The sequence below is a fragment of the Enhydra lutris genome, unplaced genomic scaffold, assembly GCF_002288905.1.
Source record: "Enhydra lutris kenyoni isolate GAN:26980312 unplaced genomic scaffold, ASM228890v2 scaffoldscaffold41, whole genome shotgun sequence".
Taxonomy (NCBI): Eukaryota; Metazoa; Chordata; class Mammalia; order Carnivora; family Mustelidae; genus Enhydra; species Enhydra lutris.
The window spans coordinates 7718659-7742184 of NW_019154125.1; the positions used below are offsets into that span (position 1 = coordinate 7718659).

The 23526-nt window shown below is 37.5% G+C and overlaps 1 protein-coding gene across 2 annotated transcripts in view; it reads left to right on the forward strand.

The window, feature by feature from the left end:
- Window positions 1-23526, forward strand: part of LOC111155427 (thymocyte selection associated high mobility group box) — a 299729-nt gene that overhangs the window by 208255 nt on the left and 67948 nt on the right. The gene's annotated exons all lie outside the window — the stretch shown is intronic.

Below are 23526 nucleotides of genomic sequence, written 5' to 3' on the forward strand. Positions count from 1 at the left end.
CAGAAGGGGGAGAAGCAGGCTTCCCACCGAGCAGGGAACCTGATATGGGCCTCGATCCCAGGACCCTGGGATCATGACCTGAGCCGAAGGCAGACACTTAACGACTGAGCCATCCAGGCGCCCAAATAAATAAAATCTTAAAAAAAAAAAAAAAAAAAAAAGATAATGCCTTTGGAGGGGAAAAAAGAAACATATTTTTCTAGCCAGCCAAGATGAGAATGAAATTGTTGAGAACTCAGTTTTTCCCAGCATCCACAGCTGTGTGTGTGTGTGTGTGTGTGTGTATGTAATTGGGGGCAATTTGAAGGATAAGTCATGATTCCCATGTAAAATTATAACTTTACAAAATTACTATAGACACAAAGCAGTTAGATTTCTGGGATAAGTAGCAATCTGAGCAAAATATAGTAGATATAATGACAATTTATTGCACTTATACTCTTAATTGACCTGAAGCATATGGTGCTGGACCAACAAATTCACCTGCTTCTAGTTACCTCTAAGACAAGGTAACTGCCTAGTCTGGTAACATTTTCTGTTCTTGTTGATTACATCTTTACTATTGTAATCTTTAGTCCTCAAAATTGCTCCGACTGTCCTGAGCAACACGAAGCCCCATTTTATGGCTAAGTAAATTAGGGGGCTGGCAGATGAGGTGACTTGCCTAAGGTCATACAGAATTAATGCAGAAATGAAGCTAAAAACAACGAGAAGCTGATTCCCAATACAGTACTTCTCCCAAGACCACCTCGTGGGAACAATACAGTCCATACATTTAGGCAGGAACTGACATGCACAGGCTCCTCTGAATCCAATTTAATCAGCATCTTTTGCATATCTCTGCGTGAACTCAGTACTTTAAATCCTGCAAAGCATGGTTTTTGTGGCCATGTGACACCTTTAAGGGAGCCCAAAGCTACATGCCTTCCTTTTTTTGTTGTTGTTTTAATCTGTTTCAGATACAGTATAGGTAACATCCTTCATGCTACTATAGTCCAAATGGATTTCAAGCTAATATCAGAGCCATTCAAGTTGATGTTTGTTCATTTTAACTATTCAGTACCCCCTGGAAAATTGCAATAGTCTCAAAGCGATGGGGAAAAGCAGTTGCACTGTAAGAGCAGAGACCTCCCCCATCTCCTTACACCTGCACCATTCAAGCTTTATACATCCTGAAACTGAATCCATCATTGTATAGATACTTTCCTTTGCACTAAGGCATTCCATACATTGTAGAAGCACTGAGCTCCAAAATTTTGGACCACATAATGGCTTTCTTCAGCAAGGGGCATCCCTAATATGGAGAAAGCGGTGTAAAGCCATTATAACAACAGTAGATTGTGGACATTTCTGAAAAGCTTGATGAGTAAGGTCTCGAAACGGTACCCACCCAGGAATGGTGCTTCTTTTTCCCTCCTTGCACCATATCGGGTTCCTTGTCTGATTCTATCTATGGCATGATGTGACGATGTGCTTTGGAATGGGTCTTGGGTGGCAGACACTGGGTGATAGCATGAGCGAACCACATGTCTGGATAAAAATGGTAGCTAGCCTTCGCTTTCTGTGGAATGCTATTTGCCAGACACACAGAGCCTAGACCCTTCCTTGGCCAAGTTGGATAGAGCAGATAAGAACCATGCGATCTCACATGCAAAAAGGAAAACTGCTCCTGTATTTCAAGTCAGGCCCTCGAGTCCCTGTAAGTTCCCAGCTTCTCAGTTCAACAGTGGAGCCTAAAGTAATTGTAGCTGTCTAGGAAAAACCCTTTCAACTTCCCTCTTTCCTGTGTTTCCAGACCGCCAGGAGACTCTGTTATGACTACTTCCTTTCCAAAGTGGGCAGCAGGGTGGGGGGATCAGGAGTGAGGGTAGCAGACTGATTGGGTGGGAACCCCCTTACCGTCCACCACTGTGCAAGGCAGGCAAGTTTCCACAGCTCCCCTTGCCTTGGTTTTCTCAAAATTATTACTATTCAGGACTGAATATAAAAAGAACACAGCCTGACATCTTATTCCTCCTGTTATCCTTTCTGGTTTCTGAAGAAGAAGGCTCCCTCTCTTAATTTATTTGCTTTTTTTTTTTAAAGATCAATTTCTTTTTTTTTTTTTTAAACATTTTATTTATTTATTTGACAGACAGAGATCACAAGTAGGCAGAGAGGCAGGCAGAGAGAGAGGAGGAAGCAGGCTCTCCACGGAGCAGAGAGCCCGACGCGGGGCTCGATCCCAGGACCCTGGGATCATGACCCGAGCCACAGGCAGAGGCCTTAACCCACTGAGCCACCCAGGCGCCCCTAAAGATCAATTTCTAAATGTCAGTTTCATTACTACACTTCTTTATATCATGAAGGCCCAGGCGGCGAGAGGGGACAGCATGTCTAACTGGGGGCTCGACCCTCCAGTAATTCTCTTTGTTTTTAAATATTGAATTTTTCAGGGCTGGCCTCTTTCTACCTCCACATATGTCTCCCATTTTCTTAAAAGGCAATTAATGACTTTTTAATTAATTAGCTAATTAATTAATTCATCAATTAATTCCTAAAGATTGCTGTTTACTCAACTATTTGCCCCATTGCTCCAACTGGTCTTTACCACCTTATATCTCAATGGTGGCCTGTACTTCTCCTTCTGTGAGCCACTAAAGACCTTCGATCTCATGTGTCCCCTGTCGTCCCCTCAGTTTGCTCACCTGTAAAATGCAAGGAAGGGAGAAGAGGAAGGGTTCATTCAAGAGAATAGACACATCTCTCTTAGGTCTTGTCCTGTTTGGACATGATTCTGTGACTCCCTGAGTTGCCAGTCCCTTCTCCCTTGCCAGTCAGTGTGAAGTGTGAATGCCCCCCAAGGTTCTGCTTGTCTGTCTGCATTCCTGTGATCTCAACCAGCCCCACAGTTTCCACACAACGTTATTTAGGGGACCGACACATCTGTGTCTCCCACACAACTCTCATTTTCAACCTCTAATTCCATGACTTCAGATGCCTTGTGAACACCCTCCAGGGTTTTCTGCTAGCACCTCAAATTTACCAATTTCCTCACTACACTGAGCCCCTCCTCCTAGCTTCACCCAAGCTACCGCTGTTCTCCTGGTGACCGAGATCGGAAAACTTGCTATCACCGTTTTCCACTCACAGGTCTCCAAAGCCTATTTCTATCTCTGCAGTGTCTCTCACATTATTACTTCCTGCACATTCCAAGTACCAGCACCCTCCAATGTAGATGACTTAGAACTATTCCCTGCAAGAGAAAGTGAGAGATGGTCTCTTGTTTGGAGTAATGTTCTTAAGGTCCTAAGGTAGTTCTCCCTTCATTCTTTATGTTCAAATTCACAGAATAGTTCTTTCATGACATGGTTTTATTGTGCCATTTCAATGCTCAGAAATCTTTGATGGATTCCCCACCTCCCATTAAATAAAAGACATACTCCTTGGGCAGAGCGGCCATTATGTTATGTACTCCTTATAGAATGGTGGCCTTATCTTGCCTATAGTTATGCGCCATGAGGGCCCCGTCTTACCTATGGTCTTATAACAACTATTACCCACCTCCTATTATTTTTCAGCTTGTTCCCTACATATCCAAAAAGTCAAACACTATTGTTTTTTGAATGCCTCCCTTACTTTTCTGCCTACCTGAAATTAATTTTACTTGGACTGTTCAACTCTCTTGACCTCTGCTTTCTAAAATTCTATTCATCCTTCAAAATTCGGTTCAAAATGCTCTCAAGTGAATGTTATCTCCTTCCTACTTCTATATTCTCATAATGCAGTGGACCCCTCCAATAACTTTCTATTACATTCTGCTTTTAATTGTTGACTTGTGTCTCAGGACCTCTACTATTATGTGCGAGCTCTGTGAATATGACTAGATTCCTCTTTGAATTTTTCCCAGTGTAGTGTGTTGACCAGATTTTGTACTGCGTACAAAAAAACTTTGTAAACCACTTCTTTGTACATGATAACTCTCTCATGTATTGAACAAATTGGTGTATTAACAAATATATCTTATTTTTAATAAAATCCCCCCAAATGATTATAAAATGGGTATAAAATGTTTTATAAAATGTACAAGATAATTATACCTCACTTCTCTGACTTTCTACTAACATAATTTTTTAAAAATATTTTTCTATTTTCATGCCCAACCTTTGGTGAATAATACATATCCATCTGGGAAAGTGTGAGTCATATGTCATAACATATATAGCCTCCAAGCTTTTTAAATTGGAAGCCTTGTTTTTTTCATGTTGTTAAGAGGATCATTTTAGTCATAGTTTGAATTTTGAACTTTTGGCAACTAATAAGTACCTCGGTTGATTTTGAAAAAACACGTGTAACAATATTAATTAAAGTGAACATAAGACATCCCGGCATTGACATTCTGCTGTGACAGCTCTTTTGAATATAGCAATTCACTTCTGATCCATGGCTGCCATTAGATAAGCTCCCTCTTAAAAAGTAAGATCTTTTGTATTTTGTATTTTGTATTTCAAAATATCTACGAGAGATTTTCTGTTGCTGAAGAGTTCTTCTCATAGTATAAATTGTCTCTTTCTTTTTATTGCTGTTAACTTTCTTTTAAATCCAATTGTTTGAATTAATAATAGAATCACCAGGAGGTATCCCCTTTCTTGTCCCCCAGCTTCCCATTTCTGCCCTACCACTGAAATGGGTCACCACCGACTTTGTTTCTTCTGTTCTCCTTCTCCAGAGTGTATAGATTCTTCTTCCCTCTCCCTCTTTTTCTTTTTACCAAAGAAGACTCTGCTGTCTTATCACTTGGAGATCTTCCATATGAGTTCTTCATTCTTTTGTAACTTGGCGTAGTGTTCCACGTTGTAGATGCTTCATCATTCGATTAACAAATCTATTGAAAGGTATTTTGTTTCATCTTTTTGCAATTGTGACAGCACTGCAGTAAAGAGCCTTGCATAAATACTTTGTACAAATGCAAGTGTAATGGAATTTCTGGATATGAAATGGGCATGCATGTATAATTTTCATAAATATGCCAAACTGTGCTCTGTGTTGTAGCAATTTACACTGTCATTATCTAGATATGGGAGTGTCTACTTTCCCTAGCTTTGTCAAATTTTTGTATTTTGGTCAATCTGATAAATGAAAAAAAATCTAAGTGCATTTTTTCTTATAATTAAATGCCATTTATATTTCCATTTTTCAGTTATAGAGGGTTAGAATTTATCCTGACTTGGGCTACAAAGTATGGATACAATTTCATTTTCCTCAGTTGGCTCATGAGTTATCACAATATCATGTATGGAGTGAAGAATCCATGTTTAATTCAGTGCCTTGAGATGCCCCTTCTGTTACCCAGTAAATTCACGTAGGTAGTTGAGTCAATTTCCAGTGTTTCTATTAAATAGCCTTTTGCTTCTTGTACTGAAATTCTATTGTGATTTTTCTAGTCTTTCAATATATTTTAGTATCTATTACTGTTAACCCTTCTTCATTGTTCTGCCTGGCTATTTCTGTTAATTTTTCTACTTGCACTATTGGATACCTTGTCTAACCCTATAAAACAAAAAATTCCTAATAGTCTTTTATTAGTATCACCCTATATTTAGAAAGTAACTTATAGAAATGATAGATTCGTTTTCTTCAGAAACATTGCATGTATGTCCATTTCTTCAAGTCTTCTTTTGTGACCCTCAGTAGTGTTTTAAGGTTTTATTCTTATATATCTTGCACATTTCTTACTTAATTTATTACTATTACTAGGTATATTTCATGCCACTACTCTAATGGGATTTTTTCTTTTATTATACTTTATATCAGATTGAACACTTTCTAAAACAAAGTAAAATATCAGAACCTATGAAATATAGCTAGTGCTATGTTCAAAGGAAAATTCTTAGCCATAAGAATTTCTTCTGTCAGTAAGTATATAAAATGTATTAAAATGAAATAAATAAGTTAGATTTAAGTACAGGTAGGTTAGAAAAGGAAAGGCAAAATAAATGTATGGAAAGCAAATGAAAAGTATTAATAAAGAGAAGAAAATAGCAAGTTAGGAAACAAAAAGTCGAACTGAGAAATAAAATAAAAATCCAGGTTTTTGAAAAGATAATAAAATAGATTGGTTCAAGAAAAGAGTAAAGCACAAAGTATATAATAAATATAGAATCCTGTAGAGGATTGAGTAAATCATAAGACACCGCTTTGTTCATTTCTTGGAAAGTTCAAAAAAATCTGGAAAAATATATATTATGAAAAACTGATCACAGAAAAAGATAGAAAATCAAAACAGATTGATATCAAAAAGAAGAAAATGAGAAAGTTGCTGCCCTTCCCAACAAAAATAGCAACATGTCTAGATGACAAGTATTTAAAGCTATGAAAATCTGTTCTAAAGCATTAAGGGGGACAAAGGACAATTGCAACCTTTTTTGTAAGAAGTGATTTCAACATTGATACCAAAATTTGACAGAAATTACACATATACACACTAAAACAAAACAAAACAAAACAAAAAACTAGGGACCAACCTCCCTAATGAATATCAATACAAAAGACTAACTAAAATTTTAAACAGAAATCAGGAATATGAATATATATAACCAAGTGAGGTTTATTCCAGGAATGCAAGAATGACACAATATTAGGTAATGAATTGATTTCCCATAAATTACATAAGTACAAAGCAGTATTTTACAAAATTCAACACCCATTCTTGATTTTTACAACTTGATAAAAATGGGATTCAGTGGACACATTCCTAATGGGGTGGAATGCGTATTTCTCAGCAAAAAAATCATGTTTATATTAATAGGGACAACACTAGAATCAGTTCCATTATATTTAAAAAATACGATAAGGTCGCCTCCTATAACAACTACTTTTAACACACTGAAAGTCCCAACCAATATGACAAAACAAAAGATGTATTAAAGACATAAACATTGGGAAAACTAGGTAAAATTGTCCTCACTAGCAGATGACTTTGTTGTATACTTGGAAAATCTATTGTAAACCTACTTCAAGCAATAGGGGGATTCAAATACAATGTAATATAAATAACTGAATACTTTTCATATGTAATTGTTACTCTTAACATTCATCTGAAGAATATGTTTTTATTGTCCTGTCAGTTGAGCCTCAAAAGTAATCACTTTTAACTGCTGAATTTGTGGATCTTTATTTGGCCACAGGAGGAATCTGAGATCTCTTTCTCATTGATCTTGACTTCCTACTTTTCATTTAGGAAGAAAGCCACTTCAGACACATATATGCACAGTCCGCATGTAGCCCTGATCGTATCTCACCAAATAAGGCATCGTTTCCCCTGATGGTGGCTGTGGTGTCACTACTTTGAAGTACTGTCCTTTACAGCAGAATATAGTAGATTTAGGAAACAGTTGGATAAAATAACTAGAATTAGTTGTGTTTTTAAATTAAACTAATGGCACTCATGTCTGTTATAGCTTTCCCTAATACCTGGTGCTTCTGTGAGTGAGAGCATTAAGAATATAAGCTGTGTGTGGATGACAGGCTTGAGATTCCAGCCCTGTGTTCCATGAAGGTTATTGGAGTCCATTTGAGAATATCTAGATGGAAGCATACCCAAGTAAGAAGGTTGCTCTGCTTTTCCTTGATCATAGCAAATAACTGGTTGAATGAATTTTGGGACAGTCATCAGCAATAAATGGTGACATGTGTACCAGTGTGAAAACACTGAAACTTCCTAGTGCGGTTATATTAACATCACCATCACAAGTGTATGTTGTAGATAAAGTCATGATTTGATATCCTTTAAAAATGCATATTTTTACAACTGTCCTATGCTAGATAATCACTTTGATTGAAGTTTGAAGATATATGTGCATTAATGAAAGGCAGCCAAGTTGTGAAGTGTCTATATTAGACAGTCTCACGGAACTGTAGACTTTGGAGATTGACTATAGGAATTAACTTCAGAAAATCCCTGCAGCAAATACACCAAACATATCCTGCTGCACTCCAGGACTCCAGGGCAGGTTGGCTCTAGATAACCATGGGCTTGAGCAGTCTCTATCATCAAGTTCCAGCAGGAAGTCATGGAAACAGCCAAGGCCAGGTGATAAGTGAACCTGAATTGAAAAATCATTTGGGGGTCATGTTTGTCATGCTGGCATTTTTATTTTTCACGAATGTAATAAAACTCTTCGGATACCCAAATAAATTGTTATTCCATCCGAACAGCTTCATTTGGTGAGAACAAGTTCAACAGCCACTGTGACTAGAGATAGGTAATCCAGCAAAAGATGGGATTTCATAGAGTTTGTTTGGAAATAAACACATTTCTATCAGTTGTGTAGCCAGAAGTGGCAACAGGTAGGTTCCAACAAGACTAGGGTAATCAAAGAAAATGACTTGGTAAGGGACTCATTGAAAATAGATAGTTATAGCCATGCAATTACTAATTTTGCTGTTTCTCAATAAACACAGGAACAATAGAAGTTATAATAAAGTATTTCATGAAGTCTACACCTAAGCTAAACAAATAGACGTCATCCAGAGCCCATTTCTCACGTTGAAGTACCCTTCCAATCAGAAAGCTCATCTTATTTTCTGAAAAAAGATTAATAGTGCTTTAACTTGAGTTTCTTCCTCCTCTTTCCCTGGAGGACAAAGAGTATCTGTAATTACAACTAACTCTTTTGACATCATTATAGGAATAATAAAGACATCTTGTTACACATGGTTGGAAATAAACATTTCCGCCCATGTTCAACGTTGAATTACTTCCTTACCATGTTAGCTGATAAATGTTAAATGTTTGAGAAGGTATTTACTGTGCATATTAGTATGCAGGAAAATCATCTTAAGGGAGTAGTTGCAGCTAGAAATGCTCTAAGCATTATTTGGTAAAGCTCCAAGAAACTTAATTAGGAAGGGTCACAACGAACCTTTGTAGAATAAATGAAGAAACAAAATTAAGCCTTAAGCCTTTGTAAGACAGTCATAATTCAAGGCAGGACTAAGGATCTGCTGAATTAAAAGTTGGTTTTTAAACAAACATGAAACAGCCAGCGTTAGAGTGGGTTTTATGGTGTTGGTGTTGGTGTCTAATTACTCTAAGCCGTCCTGATTTCGATGGAAGCACCAGAGAGCCTTCTTATGCCTACCAAGCTCTTTGACAGTCTATTGTAATGCATTTCAACCCACTTATAAATCATTTTGCAGAGACTAATGATTTATTACTGCTGTAATGAACTTCACAGGCATCAATACATTAGTATCCACTTTGAAAAGAAACTTGTCAGGTCCCATTGGAATGATGATCAGTTTACTATTGTTATTAATGACCCTGATCAGCTCTTTGGATCCATGAATAACCTTTTTAGATGACAGAGGTCTTCCATTTGGGGAGAAAATCGATGCATATGTAAAATAAAAGTATATGCTGGTTTTTTTCCCAATCCCTTTATCAATGCCAGGGATTGTTAGGTTAAAGCTTCAAAATTAAGTTAAAATTTATGTAATTCAATCCCATTAAAATGCTGGTGAATACATCTTTAAAGGACATGGTCATTCCAATTGCTTGTCTCTATGTTACTAAATTATGGTGTTTTCTTTCTTTCTGCTTGAGGCCTCATCTGGACCCCAGTGGTCTGACTAAAATAGAAATTACCATGTTAGAGCCTTTTTTTTTTTTTTTTAATGTTCAGTGATGTCAGACATTTGACCTGTGAGGCTTTTAAAACTGACCTTGTTGCTTCTTTCCATTCATTAAACTACAACCTTTGCTCCCTTGTCATAAAAGATAAATGAAGATTCACACAATCTTTGTTTAAGAGAAGATTTATTGTTTACATTAATGTAGATTAAGTGGAAAGATACCAATTATTTTTTAAGTCAATCAGATGTCTTCTTTGAGGTTTCAATTTATGGCCTGTTTCTCATTATTATGATTTCCATAAAGTCACTGGAAGTTTTTCAGAAAGTAACATGCAAACGAGCATTTTCCATGGAAATCCCACATTCCATACTTTGTCTTAACCAGATAAGCAAGTTTTCAAATATGTTTTTTGATAAGTGATTAAAATTGGGTTTTTAAATGGTAATTTTCATTCTACGAGGTTGTCACAATGATTAATTTCCATATAGGATTAAAGGTTTGGGGAAATTTTTGAAATCAGGGTGATTATTTGTATAGTTAATAAAGAATAGTTTTAAGAAGAGAAGCAATATGAAGAAGTTTCCATACAGTAAAACTTCTTAAATATTTTAATCATTGGTTACACAAAAAATACAATAGCAAAATAAATTATTTTTAACTTAAGAATTTTTAAGGTCTAATGGTCCACACAGAGAGGATAGAGTGGAAGATGATAGAATTTTTGAAATTGTTTGATCTGAAAGGAAACACATAGATCCTATCACTGAAGTACTTTATTTCATTGATGAGAAAACGGAGGCCAGAGAGTTTAAGGCATGGCTTCCTGTCAGGAGATTACAACCTCCTGGTGACATGGAGCTTGGAATCTGGTGTCAACCAGCCTATGGGGGTTTCAGATGGGGACCTTAAACTCTGTGGTTGTTGTCACCCTGGAGCCTAGCACTGCACCTGGCTCAGCATAGGATTGCTGAGAAGAGAGAATAAATAGAACAACAGACCAGGTGGGTTCCCGCATATGATTTTAAGGTTCTGCTTCTTTGCCTCTCATTTAAACGTCTTACCTTTATCGTCAGGTTTACCTTTATGATGACTTTATTCAGAAATGGATTTTTGTAAACTTAAAGAGTAAAATCTCCAATAAGGATATTTCTATCATGAATTCTAGATCCTGTCAGTAAATAAAGCTTGTATGGGACACTGAAGAATCTTAGAGCTGTTGAGGACATCATCCAATTAGCCTTCTCTCTGTTGCAACAATATGTCCTATATCTCCTTCCCATATTTGTCAAGCTTGTACACTAACGTTTTCAGGGAAGGAAGCTTTTTTCTTTGCATGGCAGTCCATCCCAATACCACACAGTCTGTTCTTAAAAGGTCTTTTTGTGTTGAGTTTGACCTAGACTTACAAATTTTTTTCAAAAGTATAGTGACATTCGCTGAGTGTTCTTAGAGGAAATGGGTCAGTTTCTAGTGAAATTGGTCTGATTGCTCAGAGATAGATGCCCTCAAACTCCTTAGAATGTTGCAGAGCAAAGCAGGGGCCACCCTTGGTGCGACTCATCTTGCCAAGTTCTCTGGAGTAAACTAGAGCTACTGTGAAATTAGAGTCCCAGTAAGGCAATTTTGACCATGAAGGGATAGTTCTCAAACACCACTTGAAATTGTTTATTTCCCTATTGTTGTCCAGTGTGACGGCAGCTACAGGTGAAGGCAATGCAGAGCAAGGCACGGAATGGGTAGCAAGTCCAGGACATTAAATTTCAAACAAGGGGCATGAGCTAAGACCTTCTTATTCCATATGTAACGCCATCATCATGACAGTGGGTAATGGTAATGTGAGAGGCTGGGGAACGGAAGTAGTTTTCTCTTCCTGTCACGGTCCACTAGATATGTACTGTGTTGTGAAGTAGCTACCAGAGTGGGACAGCTGAATTTGGGCACAGTTTCTCAGTTATGTGTCCCTCAGTTCACTTACTGCCCCTCTCTAAGTATGGATTTCCACCTCCGAAAGAAAAGTCACAATCCTTCCCTATCCACTCTATAGAGCAGTTTAGATAGACAGGATGCATACTCAAATAAGTTGATAACTGACCACAGACCCTTATCTGGTCTTGATGTCGTGGATCGGCATACCTGTCACTTTTCTTGAACTCGTCTGTGGGCTCTTAGCTTCCAAGTCAGTGGTTCTCAGGGGTCCATGCAAGGATGGGTGCTCGTGAGCCCTCAGATTCTTACTGCTCCTCTCAAACATAGAGAAAACCTGTGAGATGTTTTTCATGAAGAAAAATTTATCCTCTTCAGAGGAAAACTCATTATTCAGAGATGTCCTTCCAGTTTCATTGATGTTAACACGTTGTTTCTTTTATGAAGGGGTGATAGCAAGAGAGTAATTGTATTTGCAGTGTACTCATTAATCAAGCATTAAAAGTTAGTAAATCTTGGTGATTTCCATCACTTTGAAGACACATTGTTGGTGGTGACAACCTAAAGTTTGGGGATCTGTGTTCTCCAGCTTTATAATTCAACTCTCCCCGACCCCAGGCTCTAACACAATGCCTTCTGTGTAAAAGGCCACAATAACTGTTCGTTGAATAAATTCAACAGTTGGTAATGCCTTTCCTTTAGAGGGTAGCTGGTGGGGTAGTTACATTTTAGGGTAGCCACTCTTAATATGTCCAATAGATCCAATATTCTTGGCAAGTGGTGCTGTATCAGAGCATAAGTAACTTAGACGAATAACATGGAAATTTTATTTGTAATAAGATTCAAGGCCGATCTTAGGTACATGCGAGTACACTTTCTCCTCATGGTTTGTGATGTGCTTTCGCACCATCCCACCCACAACCTTATTTCTCTCATTTTGCTTTGGCGTGTCTCGCTCTTAGAGTCTTTTTCTAGCAGAGAGAGAGAATGCCTGCATTTCCTGTCATTTAACAACCCATCCAGAAAGAAATAATCATAATAACCCACCCAAAATCCCCTAAGATTTTATTCATCTGTCGCCCTTTGGGTCTGTTCTCGTGAGTATTCTCTCCAGATATAAAAATAAAGTCTTCAGTGTATTAAAATTCTCTTCAACTGGTAGTTGTAATAATAGTCTCCTCCCTTTATCGACACACTATTGAAATCCCACAGCTCCGTGAGGTTGAATTTTCTTATCTGCCATTTCACATTTGAGGCATTCAAGCTTGGAGATGTTAAGTAACCTGCCGGTACCTTTTCCTCTTGGTCCTTTCTTTCCTTTGCAACGCCATCATGGACCTTGCTCCCCCAGGACTCTGACTTCTGGGCAGACAGAAGCAACTGGCACACTTCTATCTTTCCTACTCTCTCAGGGCAGTCTGTACCTGCCTTTACACACATCTGGGCCCCAACAATAATTCATTCTAGACCAGTTGCTGTGTAAGCTGCTCTAGTTCTCTTCAGAAGTGAATTTCCTGAAGGACCAGACTTTCTTTTTGAGTGTTCCAAGATAGATCTGAACAGTTTTAAAGGACACTGGAGATAATAAAACATAAATTTATTCAGTGCTGTTTCTTACAAGAAAGAGTTGAAAGAGAAGAGAGAAGTGTCAGAAGCAGGTTGCCCCAGTGCCTAGATGACATACTCTGTGTGGGTAGTGCTAGAGAAAATATTTTTTTAATCCTTAACAATCAAATACTGAGATATGTCTCCTTAGATTTGTCATAAAAAGTTGATCCAATAAAGCCTAATTTGTCTTGTAATTTGGTCAGCTACAAGCTTACGGTTTAGTGTGGTTTTGTTTTATTTTGTTCTTTAAAAAATGCTCTGTTTGGTACAAGCCAGTCCCTTCGTCTTTGCAGGGAACATAATGTGGCATTTCCTGAAGGACTAATCAGCCACAATGAAGAATTTATTAGACAGCTAGATTACATGGTTGATCACTCTTGGGGCATATATTTTTTTCATTTATAGTAAAGTGTATTTGTTTGATGTAATAATAATGACTAAAAATAGTTGTTTCACATAGCCTCCAGTTCACAAAATTAGGTAATTCCTTTCAGTCTTTAAGTGAAAATTAGATTTCCTTGAAATGTGGTAATGCTAGTTTGGAGAAAATTAATTTTTATTCTGTTGGGAGAACATCTGATTTTTACTTAAAATTCTGAAAGACTGGAGTGCAATTTCTAAATTATATGCACTAATTGACATTTCATTTTAGCCACGATGGCAAAACTATCTAAAATAAATTACCATAGAAACACAAAAATTCTTACTTATCATGCCAATAGTCTAGTATGATTTCTGTACCAAATATCAAAGCATCATAGATTCTATAGAATTCTAATTGGAGGCCTTTGCACATGAATGTAGCTCTTAATGGAAATGAGATTTTATTCATTTTCCTTCTGTTGCATTTACCCAAACACAATTCTTATGTGAAGATCTGTCTACTGGCAAAGAATATAATATTCTCAACAAATGCCTTTGCAAAGGCTTATTTCCCTTTCAGCCCTGAAAGCTGGAAGCTATAGAAGGGCACCAGGAATGTTCCAAGACTCAAAAACGGACAGAAAAATAGAATTTTTATCAAAGACAAACCAAGCTGACTGTGTTAGGCCAAGAACACATTGCTGTGGTGTCACTGCTGTGAAATAGAATTTGACTGATGATTTCTCTATTTTCAAATGACACAGTTTATCCCAATATCCATCTAAGGATTAAGTTATTCTTTCAGAGCAAATTTTAAAAGAAATATGGGTAAACCCACCAATGGTAAGCATGATTGTGAAGAAAGATGATGGATCTAAAACGCTAAAAATGTCTTTGACTTACAAAAGATTGTACTTGGGATTTTAAGAAAGGATGTTCGAGTATCTTCTCTGAAGAACGATGTTTGATCTTGGCCAATGCGGTTCTCCCCATTCTTCTGATGATAGTAGGAACCTAGGGAGGGGAAAGGAAATTGTCGATTTTCTCTTTTCCTCTAAGAACCACCTGATTTTAAGTCATTGCCTGGTTCCCTTCCTACAAGAGGAGAAAAGAGGTGTAATGGTGTAACCCCGGAAGCTGATGGCACTGCTAGGGGTGAATTTCAGATCCAAATTCTTCTGAAATCTAAGAATATAAGAATGAGTCTGTCTGCACTGTGGTTGCTGGCAACTTTGCATACCTGACACGTCAGCATCTGATTCTCTGAAATGCTACCCCTCGGCACTCCCCCTCACCCCCCGCTTTGGAAATAGAGTCAGGATAACCTAAGGTAGGACCTTTGCTACCCTCTTGACCTTGAGCAATCAAAAAAAAAAAAAAAATATCCAGAGCAAGCATAATCAATGGGCGAATTTTGCAGCTTTTTTTTTTCCCCAAACATGTAGGCTTTCCCTACATATTCATCAACTTCTGCAATGAAACAGAGGCTGTTAACAGGGATTAAGAAGTATTTGATAGACCTGCACGTTTTACTACACGGCACGACTCCATATTTGTTTTGGATGACAGACATATGTTTTCTTTCCGCCTGAAGAGACTGTTTGTTTTGTGAAGTACACGTTAAGAGAGACGGAGTCTAACCTAGAGGATGTTCCTTCAGATCCTTGATTACATATATCTTTGGTGGTAGAAGCTTTATTGGATTATGTGCAGTGCTGTGATTCCGCTAACCGTGTGTGCAAACAGCAGGCAAAGTTGGAGTTATTAAAAACACTCGTTGAGTCTCTGTTTCCCCAGATTGGGAAAGTGAATATATTTACTCTAATCCAGGGTTACCAGTGCAGAATTAATAAAGTTTAGAGACAGTCATGGACCGCACATTCCCTCAAGCCCTATGGTAACTAGCTACACTAGTGCTTTTCTGCTCTTGTTTGATGCCTTTTATTATATTCAGCCCATGCCTCTGCCCTGTTGCTGTTTTTAATGTATAAAGACCACGTCAAGATCTTTTACGTGTTTACAGAGGAATTATTTGAAAATCGTATATAATGCTGCCATAGACCATCCACACGCATCGTTGTAATAATTAATGAAAAGACACATGAAGTCTTCTCCTAATGAGAAACACGGTTGTGAAATCCGGCTTCAGCTTTGACTTCTTTTGTCAACTGAGATCGCAGAAACTAGGGCATAAATCATTCTATAAATGCAATCCTTTAGTCAAAACACAGTCTCCATAAATATTTCAGTAGCATTTGTGATGCTTTTAATTCTACATCATTTCGCTTTAGTTCACTTCAAAGCTAAATTATTAATGTGCCTCTTCCCAAAAGTTCAAAATGGAATATACTGAAGAGACTTTACTAATTGGAATTCAGAACAGTCTCTTGCATGTCTGAAAGTATATTGTTCATGTTTATTTGCATTTCCAGGAGAAAAACAGAACTGGCTAGGCCAAGTTGTAACTATTTCCTTCCACCCAGCAGTGTCGGGCATGAATTGTTGTGGAATGAAAATGCTCAAACGTGAGTTTTTCATCCAGCCTTTCCAGTGTCCTTCTTTTCTGCTCCTCGGGCCCTCGTGCTACCCACTAGCCACACACGGCTGGGCGTTTGTATCTTTTTTGCCCCACGGAAAAGGACCCCTGTCCTACTCTCCTGAGCAAAATTGCATTTGCTCAGTGAAACTGATCCCATCAACTCTTAAGAGGAAAGTAATCAGATTAAAGTAATTCAAACAGAGATATGAATGATCGGGGGCCTTTGGCTTCATGTATTTACAGTTGTTGCATTTCCACCCCCCACCCATTTGAAAAAAAGGAAAATACTAATGCAAATTAGTGATTGTTTAAAGATGCATTTTACCAAAGGTACTCCGAGTCTGGGGAACTTGCATAGGCCACCTCAAGTCATAACACATTCTGTTCTGCTCACCAATACACAATATTAGTCTATTTAACAACTTTGCTTTCATGATGAAATTCAGACTGATATATATGTACACACACATGCACACAATGTCTATCATATATTGTTAAATAAATAGCGGTATTTTCATTTGGGGGTACTTAGCTTCCCCTTAACACATCAGCAGCAGAATCTCTTCTTAAAAAAAAATAAAATAAAATAAAAAACTTATACATTACCATGTGTATTTTGTGGAGATGATTTAGGGTATAAAATATCTATCTCTTTAACTAGTTTATTAATTAAGTATTATGAACTGACAGAAAAATGAGGCATTCTTGGAAACTTTATTAACTATTTCAGGTTAAGCATACAAAGGAAAAAAAAATAATCTAGGAGAATATGAGAGTTAGATCTGCCTGTCTTTAAGCACCAATGACAACTTTGATGAAGCTAACTTAAAGCTGTTCATTCATTCTTTTGTAATTCATGCCATACACATATGTTGAACTATAATCCCCAAAGAGGAAAGCTTTAGGAGTCACCTAGTCATGCCCCCATATTTTAAAGAACAAAAACTGAAGCTCAGAGATGACTTGTGTTTGCTAACTGTGGCTAACCTCCATAACTTCTGACCCTTCCCAAATTTTCACCAGGGCAGGAGCCATACCCTCTGCTCTCGCCTTTTTCACTCCTTAGCTACAAAATGAACTGCCAAAGAATGTCACAAAAATATCGAAGATACTTAACCAGAAGAATTTGCGTTTAAATTATTCTACTGCACAACTGTGAGATTATAAATTCTGGACTTTATTTTTTTTTTTAATTTTTTTGTGTATTTGAGAGAGAGAGTACAGTGGGGAAGCACAGAGGCAGAGAGAGAAATCTCAGGCAGACTCCATGCTGACTGGGGAGCCCAGCACAGGACTGGATCTCACAACCCTGGGATCATGACCTGAGCTGAAATCAAGAGTTGGACATTTAACCGACTGAGCCACCCAGGTGCCCCAAATTGTGGACTTTTAAATTTTTTAGTGCTCTAATTTTGTTTGTCTTGCCATTCTAAAAGAAAATCACTTTTCTGAGTCTATACTATCATGGAGACTGCCCTTAAAAAAAATCACTGACTTCAGAACATCATCTTTGAGAAACTTTATGGCAGAGAGAACGTGCAGAATATTGAGTTATTCTGTACTAGTTTATTCCTCTCTTGGTAGATGATCTACATAATATTTTCACCCCTGATGTCTTCAAGTGACTTCAGAAGAGTTTCTAAGGAAGATGCATTTTTGACTCCACAGAATCTATAGTGCATGCTTGCTCACCATGTTAGGAAATACGATCTCTATTTTAAATAAATAAATAAATAAATAAATAAATAAATAAATAAATAAATATCTCCTAGTAGGTGTTCTGTGTGTGATGCGGAAGCAGTGACTGCAATCACTACCAGAATGTTCTTGCACTTAGTCCTAAACACTAAAAAGTACTATTGAAAGGGACTATAAACTGTGATTTGTACTCAAAAGGCCTTCTTTGTGCTCACTTCCTGCTGGGATGAATGAAATTCAGGAATCCTCCTCTTGAACGATTAGATGGAGATTCAGAGTCGAAAAGATAATGATACAAGCTACAGAGTTCTTGGTGATAACAGAGTCCAACCCTCCAGTGTTGGACATGCTGCATACTTTTGTAGCCTTTGCAACTTTCTTTTCTGTTTTTTAAACATTCTTCATGGCATCATATCTGTGTTGTAAATAAAAATTAATTTTGCCTTCAACATTTTGCAATGTTTTTTGCAATTTTTAGACATCCTTCTTTGGGGATTGAGTCTAATGCAAATAGACTTTCTTCTCTCAATAAATCATACACGATTCTCATTCTTGGCTCTGGCTTTCTAATCTTGGCTCAGAAATGCCTCGGATAGGTGATTCCAGAAACCAGCATTACTTCAGTGCTCACAAAGCCTTTCGGAAGCCAAAATGTTCTTGGGAACATGTATATTCCTACCGCCATCTACCCACGCACACTCAAAACACCCTTCACACTTTTCCTTCTCCAAAACAAAATAAAAATTCCATCATTCTGAAAAGGTACTCCTGTATTTCTGTAGAAATGGAAAATTTCCCTTAAGAAAGTTTTAATAGCAAAGTTTTAAAAATCAACCAGGGAAAATAAAAACATGGGTATACTCATTAATACATTTCCAGCACTTAGAAAACCTGTGCAATGTGTGGCAGGCATAGATGGATGAAGTCCCTCACAGTAGACTCACTAGTCAGGTAAAAAAGTCTAAAGTTTGTTTGCCTTCAGTGTGGTTGATGATAGGGCCCACATCCTGTAACAGTTGGCCAACAATAGGTCTTCATCTATCATGGTGAGAAAAACGTCCTGGCATTCATGTTATGTATTCTTTTCAGAAGTGACAAGTCACTCAAGAAATTTCTGGTTTCTGCCCTTAAACAGACTGTGGAGGAGAAATAGCCAATATTCATGGAAACTCTCAGCAGCTAGACAGCTCAATAGAGTCTCACTCAAAAGAGAACAGGGGAGCCTGGATGGCTCAGTCAGTTAAGTGTCTGCCTTTAGCTCAGGTCATGATTCCAGGGTCCTGGAATCAAGTCCCATATCGGGTGCTCTGTTCAGCAGCGAGTTTGCTTCTCCCTCTCCCTCTGCTCCTCTACAACTTGTGCTCTCTCTTGCTATTGCTCTCTCTCAAAAATAAATAAAATCTTAAAAAAAAAAAAAAGAGCAAAGAACAAACATAGATAGTCTACCAGTATACACGCAGTTCCCAACCTGCCAAGGTTTGGCTTAAGATTTTTCAGTTAGGGTGCCTGTGTGGCTTAGTTGGTTAAGCGTCTGCTTTCTGTTCAGGTCATGATTCCAGGTCCTGGGATTGAGTCCTGAGTCGGGCTTCCAGCTCAGCAGGGAGTCTGCTTCTCCCTCTGCCCCTCACCCTGCTCTCATGAGCTCTCTCTTACTCTCTTTCTCTCTCAAATAAATAAAATCTTTAAAAAAAAAAAAGATTTTTTGACTATATGGTGGTACAAAGGCAATACATGTTCAGTAGAAATTATACTTGGTCTTTTGAGTTTGAATCACTTGCCAGGCTAGTGATACATAGTACAATCCTTGCTCGTGATGCTGGGCAGGAGCAGTGGCCACAGTCACATGATCGTCACCACCAACACACTTACAACCACTCTGCACCCATACAACCATTCTGTTTTTCACTTGCAGTGCGGTATTCAATAAATTATGTAAGGTATTGCCCAACTGTGGGCTACTGTAAGTGTTTGGAGCACCTTTAAGGTAGGCTAGGCTAGGTTGTGATTTTTTGGTAGGTTGGGAGTTAAATGCATTTTTGACTTATGCTTTGTTAGGATATAACCCCATTGTCAGTCGAAGAAGATCTGTACTAGTATGCAGTATTTTGCTAGTATCTTCCACAGATGTTTAGTGGAAGTTTAGCACCTTATTTTTGAACAATCCCAACAAATGCCAGCACAGTGAGCACTTGGTGGGAGGGGAGGTTGACAAAATTCCAGTGCGAACATTTTCAGCCTCACTGTGATTCATGCATGTGAGATCGTAATCTGTAGAGAAGTTCTTTCTACATCCAACTAAGATTTTGAGAAGGTAGTAGAAAGATCAGGACACAGTAGTTACTTGGCCAAAAGAGCAGATGAGCAAATAAATATCCAGTCATTTTGGGGAAGGACCAACGTTCTCTCAGTGTTTGGGCCCGTGATCGCAGCCCTGCGTGCAATTTGTAGTATGAACCACAGCTATAAAACTCTGCCTATTCCTGTTTTCTCTTTCAGTTTCTTTAAAATGTGCAAGAAGTTAAAGATTCTTATGAGACAACCTGAAGGAAGATTTTTTTTACACATGCTTGTAATATTTTTATAATCTTTAACAGTATCATTCTGTCATAATTAGGCAACAAATTTTTAAATAGCATATCTTTATTCAGTCTTTCCAGAGAATTAAATTTGATTTATACAGAAACAATTCTGTTTGCATGCATGCAGATTTAATCAGTTTGTATGTCATTTGAATAAATGTTGCAATTGCATTAATAAGTATGATGGCATAAACAGGTTTGGGAACTAATATACTTGATTCTTGGTTAGCTTATAGCTCAGCTACTAGCAGTAAAACCGGGTCAGTTTAAAAAAATGATTTTTTTTAATTTTAGAGAAGTTTTAAATTTACTAAATAATTGTGAAGATAGTACAGAGGGTCCCTGCATGCCCAGACCTAGTTGCCCCTATTATTTACATCTTACGTGACTGTGGTACACTTGTCACATATGATGAACACATATTGATACATGATTCTTATCTAAAGTTCATACTTTATTTAGATATCCTCAGCTTTTCCCTAATGTCTCCTTTCTCTCCCAGGATAACATCCAGGATAGCACATTACATTTCATTATCATCTCTCCTTAGGCTCCTCTTGGGCAATGGCAGTTTCTCTGATTTTCCTTGTTTTTAACAATTTTGACAGTTTTAGGAACTCCTGTCAGGTATTTTGTAGAATGTCCCTTGACCAGGATTCATCTGATTTTTTTTCACAATTACATTGGAATAATACAGTCCCAGAAGGAAAACCATAAAGTACCATTCTCATCAGATCATGCCAAGGGTTCATCTTGTCAATATCACTTATCATGGTTGATGGTAACCTTGATCATGGGGCTCAAGTAGTGTTTGTCATATCTCTGCACTATAGAGATACTGGTTTTTTTAAAAATTTTAATTAATTAATTTTAATTTTTCAATATTTTAAATTCTCCCTTACCATATTGCATTCTTTGCAAGAAAATAATTATGTACAACCCACATTTAAGGAGTGGGGAGTTATGATCCCCAGCCTTGAAGGTGAGTATCTACATAAATCATTTGAAATTCTTCTTCGTTGGAGACTTGTCTATTCTCTCCCATTTATTTCTTTTTTTATTTATCTATCCATTTACTTTTTTCATTATGGATCCATGAGGATTTATTTTTATACATTGGGTTATAATCTAATACTATTTTATCTATCTGTTTACCTATCTATCTATCTATCATCTCAAATCGTTCCAGTGTGGCTATTGGGAGCTATTTCAGCTGGGCTCTGTATCCCTCGAATAAACACCCATGCCTGTGTGTGTGTCTGTGTATCTGTGTGTGTGTTGTTTGTTTTTGTATTTTGGACACTTTCTTATTTTCTGTCACTACAAAAATACTGCAGGTTCATCTTCCATATTTTCTGTTCCTGTCCTAGAACCAGCCCTTTTTCCGAAGAGCCCTGGTTCCTTTTATTAGAGAATGATATCAGAAACTGAGATCTGGGCACTCATTATGCTCACAGCTACTGGGGTTTCATTGTTCCCAGAACCTCTCAGCTGACAGAGCAGGGGACTCTATGCATGAATATTAACCTGTATTTATACACACATCTATAAAGGTTTGTATATGTAGCCATCTGTGTCCATAGTAAGCTAAATAGTACTTCATACTGGTGTGTTCAACTCCAGTCCATTGCCACAGAGTCTTCTGCTCTTGCTCATCTGTAACCTCCCACAACAATAGTGGGAAGGCCAGCCCCACTGACCACTCCATTTACTTTACCGTCCCATTCCAGGTACTATGTATACCAGTATCGGAGTTGGTAACCCATACTCCTGTGGGAAACAACTCTATCAACTAGGATACAGTGCAAACACAGTTCCTTTTGCCTTTTGTCTGATAGACTACTCATGTCCGAAGTTACTTACCTCAGCAACTTCTTACCCATCTCCTTATTGAGATTGTTTCATATATTGGCAATAAATGAAGATTCTTTTGTCATATTCTTCATTCCATCCCGGGATTCCCCAACCTCCTAAATATGTTTTTTTAATTTTCATACATGCAGATTTACTTTGTGTGCTATAAATTTCTGTAGGTTTTGGCACATGCTTAATGTCTTGTCTCCACCATTGCATCATACAGAACAGTTTTACTGCCCTAAAAAAATCCCCTTTGTTTTACGTATTTAACCACCTCTTCTTCCTGAACCCTTGGCCATCATGTTTATGATCAATCTAGTTTTTCCTTTTCCAGAATGTTATATAATTGAAAATACTCTGGCTCCTTTCACTTAGCAATATACATTTAAGATTCACTCATGTATTTTCATGGCTTTAAGCTCATTTCTCTTTACCACTGAAAAATATTCCATTGCATGGATATGCCAGATTTTATTTATACATTCACCTACTGAAGGACTTTTTTGGTGATTCTGAATAAATCCGCTACAAACATTTGTGTGCATGTTCTTGGGCGGGGGGGACGTAAGTTTTCATATCAATGGGTAATTACCTAGGAATGTGATCACTAAATTGTTTGGTAAGACTATGTTAATTTTGTAGGAAATTGTCAAAATGTCTTCCAAATTTGCTATACCATTTTCCATTCCCCCTAGTACTGAATGAAACATCTCATACATTTTTTTCTTTTACATATGCATGTCTAATAGTTCCAGCATCATTTGTTGAAAAGATTTTATTTCTCCATTGAATTGCCTTTGCTCTTTTGTCAAGGATCAGTGACTATATTTGTATGGATCTATTCTGGGCTATCTATTCTGTTCATTGATCCATGTGTCTATTGTCTTGCCAATACCATTCTATCTTCATTACTGTAGCTCGATAGTAAGTCTTGAAATCAGGCAGTGTGAGTCCTCCAACTTTGTTCTTCTTCAGTATTCCGTTGGCTCTTCTAGGTCCTTTGTTTTCCAAGTAAACTTCTTATATGTATGAAGTGTTCTTAAATCTATGAAATGGCTTGCTGAGATTTGATTGGGATTATGTTGGATCTATAGATCAAGTTGAGAGGAACTGACATCTTAACAATATTGAGTCTTTGAATCCTTGAACACAGAATGTCTCTCCTTTTATTTAGACCTCATTGATTTTTTTTCTTCGGTGTTCATAGTTTTCTATATGTAGATCCTGTATATGTTTTGTTACATTTATGCTTAAATATCTCATTCTTGGAATGCTATTATAAGTAACTTTTCCTAAGTTTCAAATTCCAGTTTTTCAGGGCTCATATATAGGAAAGCATCAAA